Genomic DNA, 15,922 nt, shown 5'->3' with positions numbered 1-15,922 from the left:
TATGAAGGGTAAATAGAAGTTGACAAAATCACGTTGTGGTTATTCATAGGTAAGAAAACGTTCTTGCTAGAACCCAATTGCAGCCACGTAAAAGATGCAACAACAATTAGAGGACGTCTAACTTGTTTTTGCAGCGATTGATCATGTGATGTGATATGGCCAGAAGTTGTGATGAATGATGAATTGTGATGTATGAGATCATGTTCTTTGTAATAGGGTTCACGACTTGCATGTCGATGAGTATGACAACCGGCAGGAGCCATAGGAGTTGTCTTTATTTTTGTATGACCTGCGTGTCATTGAAGAACGCCATGTAACTCACTTTACTTTATTGCTAAACGCGTTAGCCATAGAAGTAGAAGTAGTCGTTGGCGTGACAACTTCATGAAGACACGATGATGGAGATCATGATGATGGAGATCATGGTGTCAAGCCGGTGACAAGATGATCATGGAGCCCCGAAGATGAAGATCAATGGAGCTATATGATATTGGCCATATCATGTCACAACTATATAATTGCATGTGATGTTTATTATGTTTATGCATCTTGTTTACTTAGGACGACGGTAGTAAATAAGATGATCCCTTACACAAATTTCAAGAAGTGTTCTCCCCTAACTGTGCACCGTTGCTACAGTTCGTCGCTTCTAAGCACCACGTGATGATCGGGTGTGATGGATTCTTACGTTCACATACAACGGGTGTAAGACAGTTTTACACAGCGAAAACACTTAGGGTTAACTTGACGAGCCTAGCATGTGCAGACATGGCCTCGGAACACGGAGACCGAAAGGTCGAACACGAGTCGTATGGAAGATACGATCAACATGAGAATGTTCACCGACGATGACTAGTCCGTCTCACGTGATGATCGGACACGGCCTAGTCGACTCGGATCGTGTAACACTTAGATGACTAAAGGGATGTCTAATCTGGGTGGGAGTTCATAATTTGATTAGAACTTAATTATCATGAACTTAGTCTAAAACCTTTGCAAATATGTCTTGTAGATCAAATGGCCAACGCTCATGTCAACATGAACTTCAACGCGTTCCTAGAGAAAACCAAGCTGAAAGATGATGGCAACAACTATACGGACTGGGTCCGGAACCTGAGGATCATCCTCATAGCTGCCAGGAAACAATATGTCCTAGAAGGACCGCTAGGTGACGCTCCCGTCCCAGAGAACCAAGACATTATGAATGCTTGGCAAACTCGCACTGATGATTACTCCCTCGTTCAGTGCGGCATGCTTTACAACTTAGAACCGGGGCTCCAAAAGCGTTTTGAGCATCACGGAGCATATGAGATGTTCGAAGAGCTGAAACTAGTTTTCCAAGCTCATGCCCGGGTCGAGAGATATGATGTCTCCGACAAGTTCTACAGTTGTAAGATGGAGGAAAACAATTCTGTCAGTGAGCACATCCTGAAGATGTCTGGGTTGCACAACCGTATGACCCAGCTGAACATCAACCTCCCAGATGAGGCGGTCATTGACAGAATCCTCCAGTCGCTCCCACCAAGCTACAAGAGCTTTGTGATGAACTACAACATGCAGGGGATGGAAAAGACCATTCCTGAAGTGTTCTCGATGCTGAAGTCAGCAGAGGCTGAAATCAAGAAAGAACATCAAGTGTTGATGGTCAATAAGACCACTAAGTTCAAGAAGGGCAAGGGTAAGAAGAACTTCAAGAAGGACGGCAAAGATGTTGCCGCGCCCGGTAAGCCTGTTGCCGGGAAGAAGTCAAAGAATGGACCTAAGCCTGAGACTGAGTGTTTTTATTGCAAGGGGAAGGGTCACTGGAAGCGGAACTGCCCCAAACACTTAGCAGATAAGAAGGCCGGCAAAACCAAAGGTATATTTGATATACATGTAATTGACGTGTACCTTACCAGTACTCATAGTAACTCCTGGGTATTTGATACCGGTGCCGTTGCTCATATTTGTAACTCACAACAGGAGCTGCGGAATAAACGGAGACTGGCGAAGGACGAGGTGACGATGCGCGTCGGGAATGGTTCTAGAGTCGATGTGATCGCCGTCGGCATGCTGCCTCTACATTTACCTACGGGGTTTGTTTTGAACCTTAATAATTGTTATTTAGTGCCAAGTTTGAGCATGAACATTGTATCTGGATCTCGTTTAATACGAGATGGCTACTCATTTAAGTCTGAGAATAATGGTTGTTCGATTTATATGAGAGATATGTTTTATGGTCATGCTCCGATGGTCAATGGTTTATTCTTAATGAATCTCGAGCGTAATAATACACATGTTCATAGTGTAGATGCCAAAAGATGTAAAGTTGATAACGATAGTCCCTCATACTTGTGGCACTGCCGCCTTGGTCACATTGGTGTCAAGCGCATGAAGAAGCTCCATGCTGATGGACTTTTGGAGTCTCTTGATTATGAATCATTTGACACATGCGAACCATGCCTGTTTGGCAAAATGACCAAGACTCCGTTCTCCGGAACAATGGAGCGAGCAACCAACTTGTTGGAAATCATACATACCGATGTGTGCGGTCCAATGAGCGTTGAGGCTCGCGGAGGATATCGTTATGTTCTCACTCTCACTGATGACTTGAGTAGATATGGGTATGTCTACTTGATGAAACACAAGTCTGAGACCTTTGAAAAGTTCAAGGAATTTCAGAATGAGGTAGAGAATCAACGTGACCGAAAGATAAAATTCTTACGATCAGATCGTGGAGGAGAATACTTAAGTCACGAATTTGGTACACACTTAAGGAAATGTGGAATCGTTTCACAACTCACGCCGCCTGGAATACCTCAGCGAAACGGTGTGTACGAACGTCGTAATCGCACTCTATTGGATATGGTGCGGTCTATGATGTCTCTTACCGACTTACCGCTATCATTTTGGGGATACGCTCTAAAGACAGCTACATTCACTTTAAATAGGGCACCGTCTAAATCCGTTGAGACGACACCGATGAATTATGGTTTGGAAAGAAACCTAAGCTGTCGTTTCTAAAAGTTTGGGGATGCGATGCTTATGTCAAGAAACTTCAACCTGAAAAGCTCGAACCGAAGTCGGAAAAATGCGTATTCATAGGATACCCTAAGGAAACTGTCGGGTATACCTTCTACTTAAGATCCAAAGGCAAGATCTTTGTTGCCAAGAACGGATGCTTTCTGGAAAAAGAGTTTCTCTCGAAAGAAGTAAGTGGGAGGAAAGTAGAACTCGATGAAGTACTACCTCTTGAACGGGAAAGTGGCGCAGCGCAGGAAACCGTTCCTGTGATGCCCACACCAACTGAAGAGGAAAACAATGATGACGATCAAGGTACTTCGGATCAAGTTACTACTGAACTTCGTAGGTCCACAAGGACACGTTCCGCACCAGAGTGGTACGGCAACCCTGTCCTGGAAATCATGTTGTTAGACAACAATGAACCTTCGAACTATGAAGAAGCGATGGCGGGCCCGGATTCCAACAAATGGCTTGAAGCCATGAAATCCGAGATAGAATCCATGTATGAAAACAAAGTATGGACTTTGACAGACTTGCCCGATGATCGGTGGGCGATAGAAAACAAATGGATTTTTAAGAAGAAGACGGACGCGGATGGTAATGTTACCATTTATAAGGCTCGACTTGTCGCTAAGGGTTATCGACAAGTTCAAGGGATTGACTACGACGAGACTTTCTCTCCCATAGCGAAGCTGAAGTCCGTCCGAATCATGTTAGCAATTGCCGCATACTATGATTATGAGATATGGCAGATGGACGTCAAAACGGCATTCCTTAACGGACATCTTAAGGAAGAGTTGTATATGATGCAGCCGGAAGGTTTTGTCGATCCTCGGAACGCTAACAAAGTATGCAAGCTCCAGCGATCCATTTATGGACTGGTGCAAGCATCTCAGAGTTGGAACATTCGCTTTGATGAGATGATCAAAGCGTTTGGGTTTATGCAGACTTATGGAGAAGCCTGCGTTTACAAGAAAGTGAGTGGGAGCTCTGTAGCATTTCTCATATTATATGTAGATGACATACTCCTGATGGGAAATAATATAGAACTTCTGGACAGCATTAAGGCCTACTTGAACAAATGTTTTTCAATGAAGGACCTTGGAGAAGCTGCTTATATATTAGGCATCAAGATCTATAGAGATAGATCGAGACGCCTCATAGGTCTTTCACAAAGCACATACCTTGATAAGATTTTGAAGAGGTTCAAAATGGATCAGTCCAAGAAGGGGTTCTTGCCTATGTTACAAGGTGTGAGACTGAGCTCGGCTCAGTCACCGACCACGGCAAAAGATAAAGAAGAGATGAGTGTCATCCCCTATGCTTCAGCCATAGGATCTATTATGTATGACATGCTGTGTACCAGACCCGATGTAAACCTTGCCGTAAGTTTGGTAGCAAGATACCAAAGTAATCCCGGCAAGGAACACTGGACAGCGGTCAAGAATATCCTGAAGTACCTGAAAAGGACGAAGGACAAGTTTCTCGTTTATGGAGGAGACGAAGAGCTCGTCGTAAAGGGTTATGTCGACGCTAGCTTCGACTCAGATCTGGATGATTCTAAGTCACAAACTGGATACGTGTATATGTTGAATGGTGGAGCAGTAAGCTGGTGCAGCTGCAAGCAGAGCATCGTGGCGGGATCTACGTGTGAAGCGGAGTACATGGCAGCCTCGGAGGCAGCGCATGAAGCGATTTGGGTGAAGGAGTTCATCGCCGACCTAGGAGTCATACCCAATGCGTCGGGGCCGATCAAACTCTTCTGTGACAACACTGGAGCTATTGCCCTCGCCAAGGAGCCCAGGTTTCACAAGAAGACCAGGCACATCAAGCGTCGTTTCAACTCCATCCATGAAAATGTTCAAGATGGAGACATAGAGATTTGCAAAGTGCACACGGATCTGAATGTCGCAGATCCGCTGACTAAACCTCTCTCGCGTGCAAAACATGATCAACACCAGAACTCTATGGGTGTTCGATTCATCACAATGTAACTAGATTGGTGACTCTAGTGCAAGTGGGAGACTGTTGGAAATATGCCCTAGAGGCAATAATAAAAGTATTATTATATTTCAATGTTCATGATAAATGTCTTTTATTCATGCTATAACTGTATTATCTGGAAATCGTAATACACGTGTGAATACTTAGACCACAATATGTCCCTGGTGAGCCTCTAGTTGACTAGCTCGTTGTGATCAACAGATAGTCATGGTTTCCTGACTATGGACATTGGATGTCGTTGATAACGGGATCACATCATTAGGAGAATGATGTGATGGACAAGACCCAATCCTAAGCATAGCATAAAAGATCGTGTAGTTCGTTTTGCTAGAGCTTTGCCAATGTCAAGTATCTCTTCCTTCGACCATGAGATCGTGTAACTCCCGGATACCGTAAGAGTGCCTTGGGTGTATCAAACGTCACAACGTAACTGGGTGACTATAAAGGTGCATTACAGGTATCTCCGAAAGTATCTGTTGGGTTGACACGGATCGAGACTGGGATTTGTCACTCCGTATGACGGAGAGGTATCTCTGGGCCCACTCGGTAATGCATCATCATAATGAGCTCAATGTGACCAAGGTGTTGGATCATGCATTACGGTACGAGTAAAGTGACTTGCCGGATACCGTTATGGTCTATGTATTCACACGTGTATTACGATTTCCGGATAATACAGTTATAGCATGAATAAAAGACAATTATCATGAACAAGGAAATATAATAATAACCCTTTTATTATTGCCTCTAGGGCATATTTCCAACAGTCTCCCACTTGCACTAGAGTCAATAATCTAGTTACATTGTGATGAATCGAACACCCATAGAGTTCTGGTGTTGATCATGTTTTGCTCGCGAGAGAGGTTTAGTCAACGGATCTGCGACATTCCGATCCGTATGTACTTTGCAAATATCTATGTCTCCATCTTGAACATTTTCACGGATGGAGTTGAAACGACGCTTGATGTGCCTGGTCTTCTTGTGAAACCTGGGCTCCTTGGCAAGGGCAATAGCTCCAGTGTTGTCACAAAAGAGTTTGATCGGCCCCGGCGCATTGGGTATGACTCCTAGGTCGGTGATGAACTCCTTCACCCAAATTGCTTCATGCGCTGCCTCCGAGGCTGCCATGTACTCCGCTTCACATGTAGATCCCGCCACGACGCTCTGCTTGCAGCTGCACCAGCTTACTGCTCCACCATTCAACATATACACGTATCCGGTTTGTGACTTATAGTCATCCAGATATGTGTCGAAGCTAGCGTCGACGTAACCCTTTACAACGAGCTCTTCGTCGCCTCCATAAACGAGAAACATGTCCTTCATCCTTTTCAGGTAATTTAGGATATTCTTGACCGCTGTCCAGTGTTCCTTGCTGGGATTACTTTGGTACCTTCCTACCAAACTTACGGCAAGGTTTACATCAGGTCTGGTACACAGCATGGCATACATAATAGATCCTATGGCTGAAGCATAGGGGATGACAATCATCTCTTCTTTATCTTTTGCCGTGGTCGGGCATTGAGCCGAGCTCAATCTCACTCCTTGCAATACAGGCAAGAACCCCTTCTTGGACTGACCCATTTTGAACTTCTTCAAAATCTTATCAAGGTATGTGCTTTGTGAAAGACCTATGAGGTGTCTCGATCTATCTCTATAGATCTTGATGCCTAATATATAAGCAGCTTCTCCAAGGTCCTTCATTGAAAAACACTTATTCAAGTAGGCCTTAATGTTGTCCAAAAGTTCTATATCATTTCCCATCAAAAGTATGTCATCTACATATAATATGAGAAATGCTACAGAGATCCCACTCACTTTCTTGTAAACGCAGGCTTCTCCATAAGTCTTCATAAACCCAAACGCTTTGATCATCTCATCAAAGCGAATGTTCCAACTCCGAGATGCTTGCACCAGCCCATAAATGGATCGCTGGAGCTTGCATACTTTGTTAGCATTCTTAGGATCGACAAAACCCTCCGGCTGCATCATATACAGTTCTTCCTTAAGATGCCCGTTAAGGAATGCCGTTTTGACGTCCATCTGCCATATCTCATAATCATAGTATGCGGCAATTGCTAACATGATTCGGACGGACTTAAGCTTCGCTACAGGAGAGAAAGTCTCATCGTAGTCAATCCCTTGAACTTGCCGATAACCCTTAGCGACAAGTCGAGCTTTATAGATGGTGACATTTCCATCCGCGTCCGTCTTCTTCTTAAAGATCCATTTGTTTTCTATTGCTCGCCGATCATCAGGCAAGTCAGTCTAAGTCCATACTTTGTTTTCATACATGGATTCTATCTCGGATTTCATGGCTTCTAGCCATTTGTTGGAATCTGGGCCCGCCATTGCTTCTTCATAGTTCGAAGGTTCATCGTTGTCCAACAACATGATTTCCAGGACAGGGTTGCCATACCACTCTGGTGCGGAACGTGTCCTTGTGGACCTACGAAGTTCAGTAGCAACTTGATCCGAAGTACCTTGATCATCATCATTATTTTCCTCTTCAGTTGGTGTAGGCATCACAGGAACATTTTCCTGAGCTGCACTACTATCACGTTCAAGAGGTAGTACTTCATCGAGTTCTACTTTCCTCCCACTTACTTTTTTTGAGAGAAACTCTTTTTCCAGAAAGGATCCGTTCTTGGCAACAAAGATCTTGCCCTCGGATCTTAAGTAGAAGGTATACCCAATGGTTTCTTTAGGGTATCCTATGAAGACGCATTTTCCGACTTGGGTTCGAGCTTTTCAGGTTGAAGTTTCTTGACATAAGCATCGCATCCCCAAACTTTTAGAAACGACAGCTTAGGTTTCTTCCCAAACCATAATTCATACAGTGTTGTCTCAACGGATTTAGATGGTGCCCTATTTAAAGTGAATGTAGCTGTCTCTAGAGCGTATCCCCAAAATGATAGCGGTAAATCGGTAAGAGACATCATAGATCGCACCATATCCAATAGAGTGCGATTACGATGTTCGGACACACCGTTACGCTGAGGTGTTCCAGGCGGCGTGAGTTGTGAAACGATTCCACATTTTCTTAAGTGTGTACCAAATTTGTGACTTAAATATTCTCCTCCACGATCCGATCGTAAGAATTTTATCTTTCGGTCACGTTGATTCTCTACTTCATTCTGAAATTCCTTGAACTTTTCAAAGGTCTCAGAATTGTGTTTCATCAAGTAGACATACCCATATCTACTCAAGTCATCAGTGAGAGTGAGAACATAATGATATCCTCCGCGAGCCTCAACGCTCATTGGACCGCACACATCGGTATGTATGATTTCCAACAAGTTGGTTGCTCGCTCCATTGTTCCGGAGAACGGGGTCTTGGTCATTTTGCCCATGAGGCATGGTTCGCACGTATCAAATGATTCATAATCGAGAGACTCTAAAAGTCCATCAGCATGGAGCTTCTTCATGCGCTTGACACCAATGTGACCAAGGTGGCAGTGCCACAAGTATGTGGGACTATCGTTATCAACTTTACATCTTTTGGTATTCACGCTATGAATATGTGTAACATTACGTTCAAGATTCATTAAGAATAAACCATTGACCATCGGGGCATGACCATAAAACATATCTCTCATATAAGTAGAACAACCATTATTCTCGGATTTAAATGAGTAGCCATCTCGTATTAAACGAGATCCAGATACAATGTTCATGCTCAAACTTGGCACTAAATAACAATTATTGAGGTTTAAAACTAATCTCGTAGGTAAATGTAGAGGTAGCATGCTGACGGCGATCACATCGACCTTGGAACCATTCCCGACGCGCATCGTCACCTCGTCCTTTGCCAGTCTCCGCTTATTCCGCAGCTCCTGCTGTGAGTTACAAATGTGAGCAATGGCACCGGTATCAAATACCCAGGAGTTACTACGAGTACTGGTAAGGTACACATCAATTACATGTATATAAAATATACCTTTAGTGTTGTCGGCCTTCTTGTCTGCTAAGTATTTGGGGCAGTTCCGCTTCAAGTGACCCTTCCCCTTGCAATAAAAGCACTCAGTTACAGGCTTGGGTCCATTCTTTGACTTCTTCCCGGCAACTGGCTTATCGGGCGTGGCAACATCTTTGTCGTCCTTCTTGAAGTTCTTCTTACCCTTGCCCTTCTTGAACTTAGTGGTCTTATTGACCATCAACACTTGATGTTCTTTCTTGATTTCAACCTCTGCTGACTTCAGCATTGAAAATACTTCAGGAATGGTCTTCACCATCCCCTGCATATTGTAGTTCATCATAGAGCTCTTGTAGCTTGGTGGGAGCGACTGAAGGATTCTGTCAATGACCGCCTCATCCGGGAGGTTAATGTCCAGCTGGGACAGGCGGTTGTGCAACCCAGACATTTTGAGTATATGCTCACTGACAGAACTATTTTCCTCCATCTTACAACTATAGAACTTATCGGAGACTTCATATCTCTCGACCCGGGCATGAGCTTGGAAAACTAGTTTCAGCTCCTCGAACATCTCATATGCTCCGTGTTGCTCAAAACGCTTTTGGAGCCCCGGTTCTAAGCTGTAAAGCATGCCGCACTGAACGAGGGAGTAATCATCAGCGCGAGACTGCTAAGCATTCATAATGTCTTGGTTCTCTGGGACGGGTGCATCACCTAGCGGTCCTTCTAGGACATATTGTTTCCTGGCAGCTATGAGGATTATCCTCAGGTTCCGGACCCAGTCCGTATAGTTGCTGCCATCATCTTTCAGCTTGGTTTTCTCTAGGAACGCGTTGAAGTTCATGTTGACATGAGCGGCGGCCATTTGATCTACAAGACATATTTGCAAAGGTTTTAGACTAAGTTCATGATAATTTAGTTCATCTTATCAAATTATTATAATGAACTCCCACTCAGATTAGACATCCCTCTAGTCATCTAAGTGTTACACGATCCGAGTCGACTAGGTTGTGTCCGACCATCACGTGAGACGGACTAGTCATCGTCGGTGAACATCTCCATGTTGATCGTATCTTCCATACGACTCGTGTTCGACCTTTCGGTCTCTGTGTTCCGAGGCCATGTCTGTACATGCTAGGCTCGTCAAGTTAACCCTAAGTGTTCTGCATGAGTAAATCTGTCTTACACCCGTTGTATGTGAACGTAAGGATCTATCACACCCGATCATCACGTGGTGCTCCGAAATGACGAACTTTAGCAACGATGCATAGTTAGGGGGAAAACTTTCTTGAAATTATTATAAGGGATCATCTTATTTACTACCGCCGTTATAAGTAAACAAGATGCATAAAACATAATAAACATCACATGCAATTATATAGTAGTGACATGATATGGCCAATATCATATAGCTCCTTCGATCTCCATCTTCGGGGATCCATGATCATCTTCGTCACCGGCATGACACCATGATCTCCATCATCATGATCTCCATCATTGTGTCTTCATGAAGTTGTCACGCCAACGACTACTTCTACTTCTATGGCTAACGCGTTTAGCAATAAAGTAAAGTAATTTACATGGCGTTCTTCAATGACACGCATGTCATACAAAAAATAAAGACAACTCCTATGGCTCCTGCCGGTTGTCATACTCATCGACATGCAAGTCGTGATTCCTATTACAAGAACATGATCTCATACATCACAATATATCATTCATCATTCATCACAACTTCTAGCCATATCACATCACATGACAATTGCTGCAAAAACAAGTTAGACGTCCTCTAATTGTTGTTGCATCTTTTACGTGGCTGCAATTGGGTTCTAGCAAGAACGTTTTCTTACCTGCGAATAACCACAACGTGATTTTGTCAACTTCTATTTACCCTTCATAAGGACCCTTTTCATCGAATCCGCTCCAACTAAAGTGGGAGAGACAGACACCCGCCAGCCACCTTATGCAACTAGTGCATGTCAGTCGGTGGAACCGGTCTCACGTAAGCGTACGTGTAAGGTTGGTCCGGGCCGCTTCATCCCACAATACCACTGAAGCAAGATAAGACTAGTAGCGTCAAGCAAGTTGACAAGATCTACGCCCACAACAAAATTGTGTTCTACTCGTGCAATAGAGAACTACGCATAGACCTAGCTCTGATGCCACTGTTGGGGAACGTTGTAGAAAATTAAAAAATTTCCTACGGTTTCACCAAGATCCATCTATGAGTTCATCTAAGCAACGAGTCATGGGAGATGCATCTACATACCACTTTGTAGATCACGAGCGGAAGCGTTCAAAAGAACGGGGTTGAAGTAGTCATTCTCGTCGTGATCCTATCACCGGAGATCCTAGCTCCGAACGGACGGCACCTCCGCATTCAACACACGTACGGAGCGGATGACGTCTCCTCCTTCTTGATCCAGCAAGGGGGAAGGAGACGTTGATGATGATGGCTCCAGCAGCAGCACAACGGCGTGGTGGTGGTGGAACAGCAGCACTCCGGCAGGGCTTCGCCAAGCACGTGACGGAGGAGGAAGAGGTGTAGCAGGGGGAGGGAGGCGCCAGAACTTCAGGGTGTGGCTGCCCCCTCCCCTCCCTCCATTTATATAGGCCCCCAGAAGGGGCGCCGGCCCTGGGAGATCCAATCACCCAAGGGGGGCGGCAGCCAAGGGGGGTGGAGTACCCCCCAAGGCAAGTGGGGCGCCCCCCCTACCCTAGGGTTTCAACCCTAGGCGCAGGGGGTGAGCCAAGGGGGGCGCACCAGTCCACTATGGGCTGGTTCCCCTCCCCACTTCAGCCCTTGGGGTCCTCCGGGATAGGTGGCCCCACCCGGTGGACCTCCGGGACCCTTTCAGTGGTCCCGGTACAATATCGGGTGACCCCGAAACTTTCCCGATGGCCGAAATATCACTTCCTATATATAATTCTTCACCTCCGGACCATTCCGGAACTCCTCATGACGTCCGGGATCTCATCCGGTACTCCGAACAACATTCAGTATACTGCATACTCATATTCATACAACCCTAGCGTCACGGAACCTTAAGTGTGTAGACCCTACGGGTTCGGGAGACACGTAGACATGACCGAGATGGCTCTCGGGCAATAACCAACAGCGGGATCTGGATACCCATGTTGGCTCCCACATGCTCCTCGATGATCTCATTGGATGAACCACGATGTCGAGGATTCGAACAACCCCGTATACAATTCCCTTTGTCAATCGGTACGTTACATGCCCAAGACTCGATCGTCGGTATCCTAATACCTCGTTCAGTCTTGTTACCGGCAAGTCACTTTACTCGTACCGTAATGCATGATCCCGTGACCAAACACTTGGTCACTTTGAGCTCATTATGATTATGCATTACCGAGTGGGCCCAGAGATACCTCTCCGTCATACGGAGTGACAAATCCTAGTCTCGATCCGTGTCAACCCAACAGACACTTTTGGAAATACCTGTAGTGCACCTTTATTGTCACCCAGTTACGTTGTGACGTTTGGTACACCCAAAGCACTCTTACGGTATCCAGGAGTTACACATCTCATGGTCTAAGGAAGAGATACTTGACATTGAAAAAGCTCTAGGAAAACGAACTACACGATCTTGTGCTATGCTTAGGATTGGGTCTTGTCCATCACATCATTCTCCTAATGATGTGATCCCATTGTCAATGACATCTAATGTCCATAGTCAGGAAACCATGACTATCTGTTGACGAACGAGCTAGTCAACTAGAGGCTCACTAGGGACATGTTATGGTCTATGTATTCACACGTGTATTACGATTTCCGGATAATACAGTTATAGCATGAATGGAAGACAATTATCATGAACAAGGAAATATAATAATAACCCTTTTATTATTGCCTCTAGGGCATATTTCCCACACACGAGTCCTACAACATTTCATGGGAATGACACCCGTGGAGATGTACAAATTGTTCTTCGGATCACAAGCAAGGTGTCCGGATTTGTCTGAGGACGCTGGTCTGTGCTGCAATCGCCCGGATGCTAAAGTAAGTAGCCCCCTATTTGGACACACCATCCATATTTTTATCAAAATTACCCTTTAGTAGAGTTGTCCTTTGAACATGAGTGGATGGCGAAGGCAAAGCTTATCAGGTGTCCAGCCCCCCTGCCCGAGACCGTGCCGAATCCCATGCTGACCAGGATGCTGGAGGTCGCGCCTTCGACGGAAGGCGAAGAGGGGAACCAATGAGCTACCGCCTCCGTGAAGGAGGCTGTTAGGAAGGGAAGAATCGAAAATTCCCCCGACCAGGGAAAGAAAAGGACTGCCTCTGAAGACCCGGAGGTGATAACCTCAAAACGGGGAAATAAATATTCGTCAGAGGGTTCGGCACCGGAGAATGCCCCGGCCGAATCGCCCCCTAAAGGGGACCCGCTCTCCCACGAGACGTAAGTGAAGGGAGGGGTTCCATAATGAATCACACTCCTTCTTTATTCCTGAGGAAAATAACCGAAACATTATCTTGGAGTTCGGATCTCAACCCTTCTCAGCAGAGGTCATCTTCAGGGCATCTTCGTCCAAAGATGATAGAGAGCGAAACGCCTCCCCTTGTTGCACCGTTTCACGAGGCTGGCGACCCCGAGGTATCGTCCCGGAGGGTTTTTCCAAGTCCGGACCATGGAAAAGGTTGTCAGGCTAGTCCGGCACCCTCTTGCGCGCCGGCGGAGGGGCTGAAGGATCTGCTTGGTAGGGCGTCCATCTCAGAAGAACACCGTATGTTGATGAATACGGTGATTGGAAGGATTTCATTCGCGGAAAGTAGATTGTACGAGGCTGCCAGGAGTTTACTAACAGGCTTTGAGGTATGTAAAAAGGTGTACCTTTTGGTAGAGCCGCATATTAAATGTGCCCTGTATGAATAGTAGCCCCTGAGACTCTGTGTGTCGTCACGAGTGATGGTGCACAGAGGATCATAACCCCAGGTATAATATGTTGCCTATTCCATGAAGGTGGCAAGGCGTTCGGTGGCTAGCCGGACTGATGAATCTGCCGAACTAAAGCGGCAACTTGACGTAGCAGATGCCGACATCGCGCTTGTAAATAAGCGGCTAGACGAGGCTCAAGGTATGTTCAAGAGACACCCGGTAATAGGAGCTCGATGCTCGGGCCTTATATATATATATATATATATATATATATATATATATATATATATATATATATATATATATATGCTTTATGTAGATGGTGCTGCTGCCGTGGAGAACCTTCGGGTGGAACTTGCCCGAGCCAAGGATCAAGCAAGGAAAAGTGATGCGGCTGCCGTTAAAGCGGCTGAAGAGCTAAAAGCTGAACAGGCTGCTCACTGCCAGAGCAAGAAGGTAATAGCCGAGATGGCCATAAAATTGAAGGATGCTACCGACCGCTGTAAATTTCTTGAACAAGAAGATAGGGCGGCTCAGAAGGACCTTGAAAAGATCACTGCCGAAGCCAAGGATACTCGCTCTGCAATGAGAGCGATGAAGGAGGAGCTGCGTCAGGCCGGAGATATCACGGCTGGAAAGCCTTATATGCTGCGGATGAAGTTCGGAGACCCCAAGTATGCTCCATTAGACCGGTAGTTGAGTGCGGAAAACGCTTATCTGGATTTGGCAGCAAGTGCGGCGGACGCGACCGAACACTTCCGCAGCCGAGGTGACCATGGATTGGAAGAGCTTTTTTGGTCGTAGTACCACAATCCAGAACGCCCACTATCAGTATCCGAACGTTTGGCCGCCTGGGCGTAGCTGAACAGGTTATCCGGACTCGCCATGAGGTATATTGCGAGTCGTTTGTGGCCTGAGAAGCCGGAGCCGAAGAGTTATTTTGGCTTGGTGTAGCAGTTCCTTGGTTCGGTGCCGCATGCTGATGCAATGAAGAGGTCAGCATGCATAGAGGGCGCACAGATGGCTCTTGCCTGTGTCAAAACATACTGGGCAGATATGAAGGCCAGTATTGTTGCGTCCCGGGATTCGGACGAAAGCCGAGTACCTGCCAAGCACTATTTTGAGGAAGTTCTTCCTGGCGCTCATATAATAGAGTCGCAGTGCTCGAAGGATGTTGTGTTCGAATAGCTTATACTATTTGTAAAACTAATTTTGTTTTTATGAAAAAAGCTTTTTATACTTGTGCTTGCAAGAATCATGATGCCTCCTGTGCGGCCGTTTAATGTATATATTTGTATATAACCTGAAAGATGGCAGTCGTTGGCTTCAGCCCCTACGCATAGAATGCGGGGGTGTGCGCAAAAAGGCACCTTTTCACACTTAATCCAACGTCTTGGTCCTACAAAGGAGGTGGTGGCGTGGCGAACTACGCAACCGGACTATAATGCTTTATCACTTTCACTTAGCCATAGGAGTTTGACAGTGAGGCTACTGAATAGTCCCTAGGGGCACCGCGCTCACCCGAATTCGGGGCGCGAGTGTGCCTGACCGGGAAGCGGCCCTTCGTTAATGCGGGGGAATCCTAAAGATTCCGAAAGTCATCGAGTGGTTGACCAGTCTATAGCTATATCATGACAATCAGTTTTCGGCTTTCTCTACTGAGGTGCTCACCTGGCCGAACCGGGGCACAATCGCAGTAGTTCTCCTGGTGCCGCGTTAGCCGATATAACGGAACATAAGGTAGCAAAACACAGGAGCCGGGCAAACCCAACATTTGACCAAAGACATGATTCGGAGCTAATGCATATAGGGCCAAACTCGCGACGCCGAACACTCCCTAAGGTATTCTGTCTTTATGAAGACAGGCTGAAATAGAGCCCTTGGTAAAAAAAGCCCCTAGTGTCCAGGTACGCGCTAAAATTCTAGCGTGGCCACATGCCAAGACGCCAGCCTCCTCCTCGGTTATAGAGAAAACCGGGGGATGTTATCAATAAGAGATAGTAAAAAAGGTTTACGCAGGGTCTTAATCTGAAAAGAATCCTTGAAACGGGTCCCTGCTGCACGTCTGTGCCTGTGTCTCCGTTGTGCCGTATTCTGGACG

The sequence above is a fragment of the Triticum dicoccoides genome, chromosome 4B (assembly GCF_002162155.2).
Source record: "Triticum dicoccoides isolate Atlit2015 ecotype Zavitan chromosome 4B, WEW_v2.0, whole genome shotgun sequence".
NCBI lineage: Eukaryota > Viridiplantae > Streptophyta > Magnoliopsida > Poales > Poaceae > Triticum > Triticum dicoccoides.
This window is presented reverse-complemented; position numbering follows the sequence as displayed.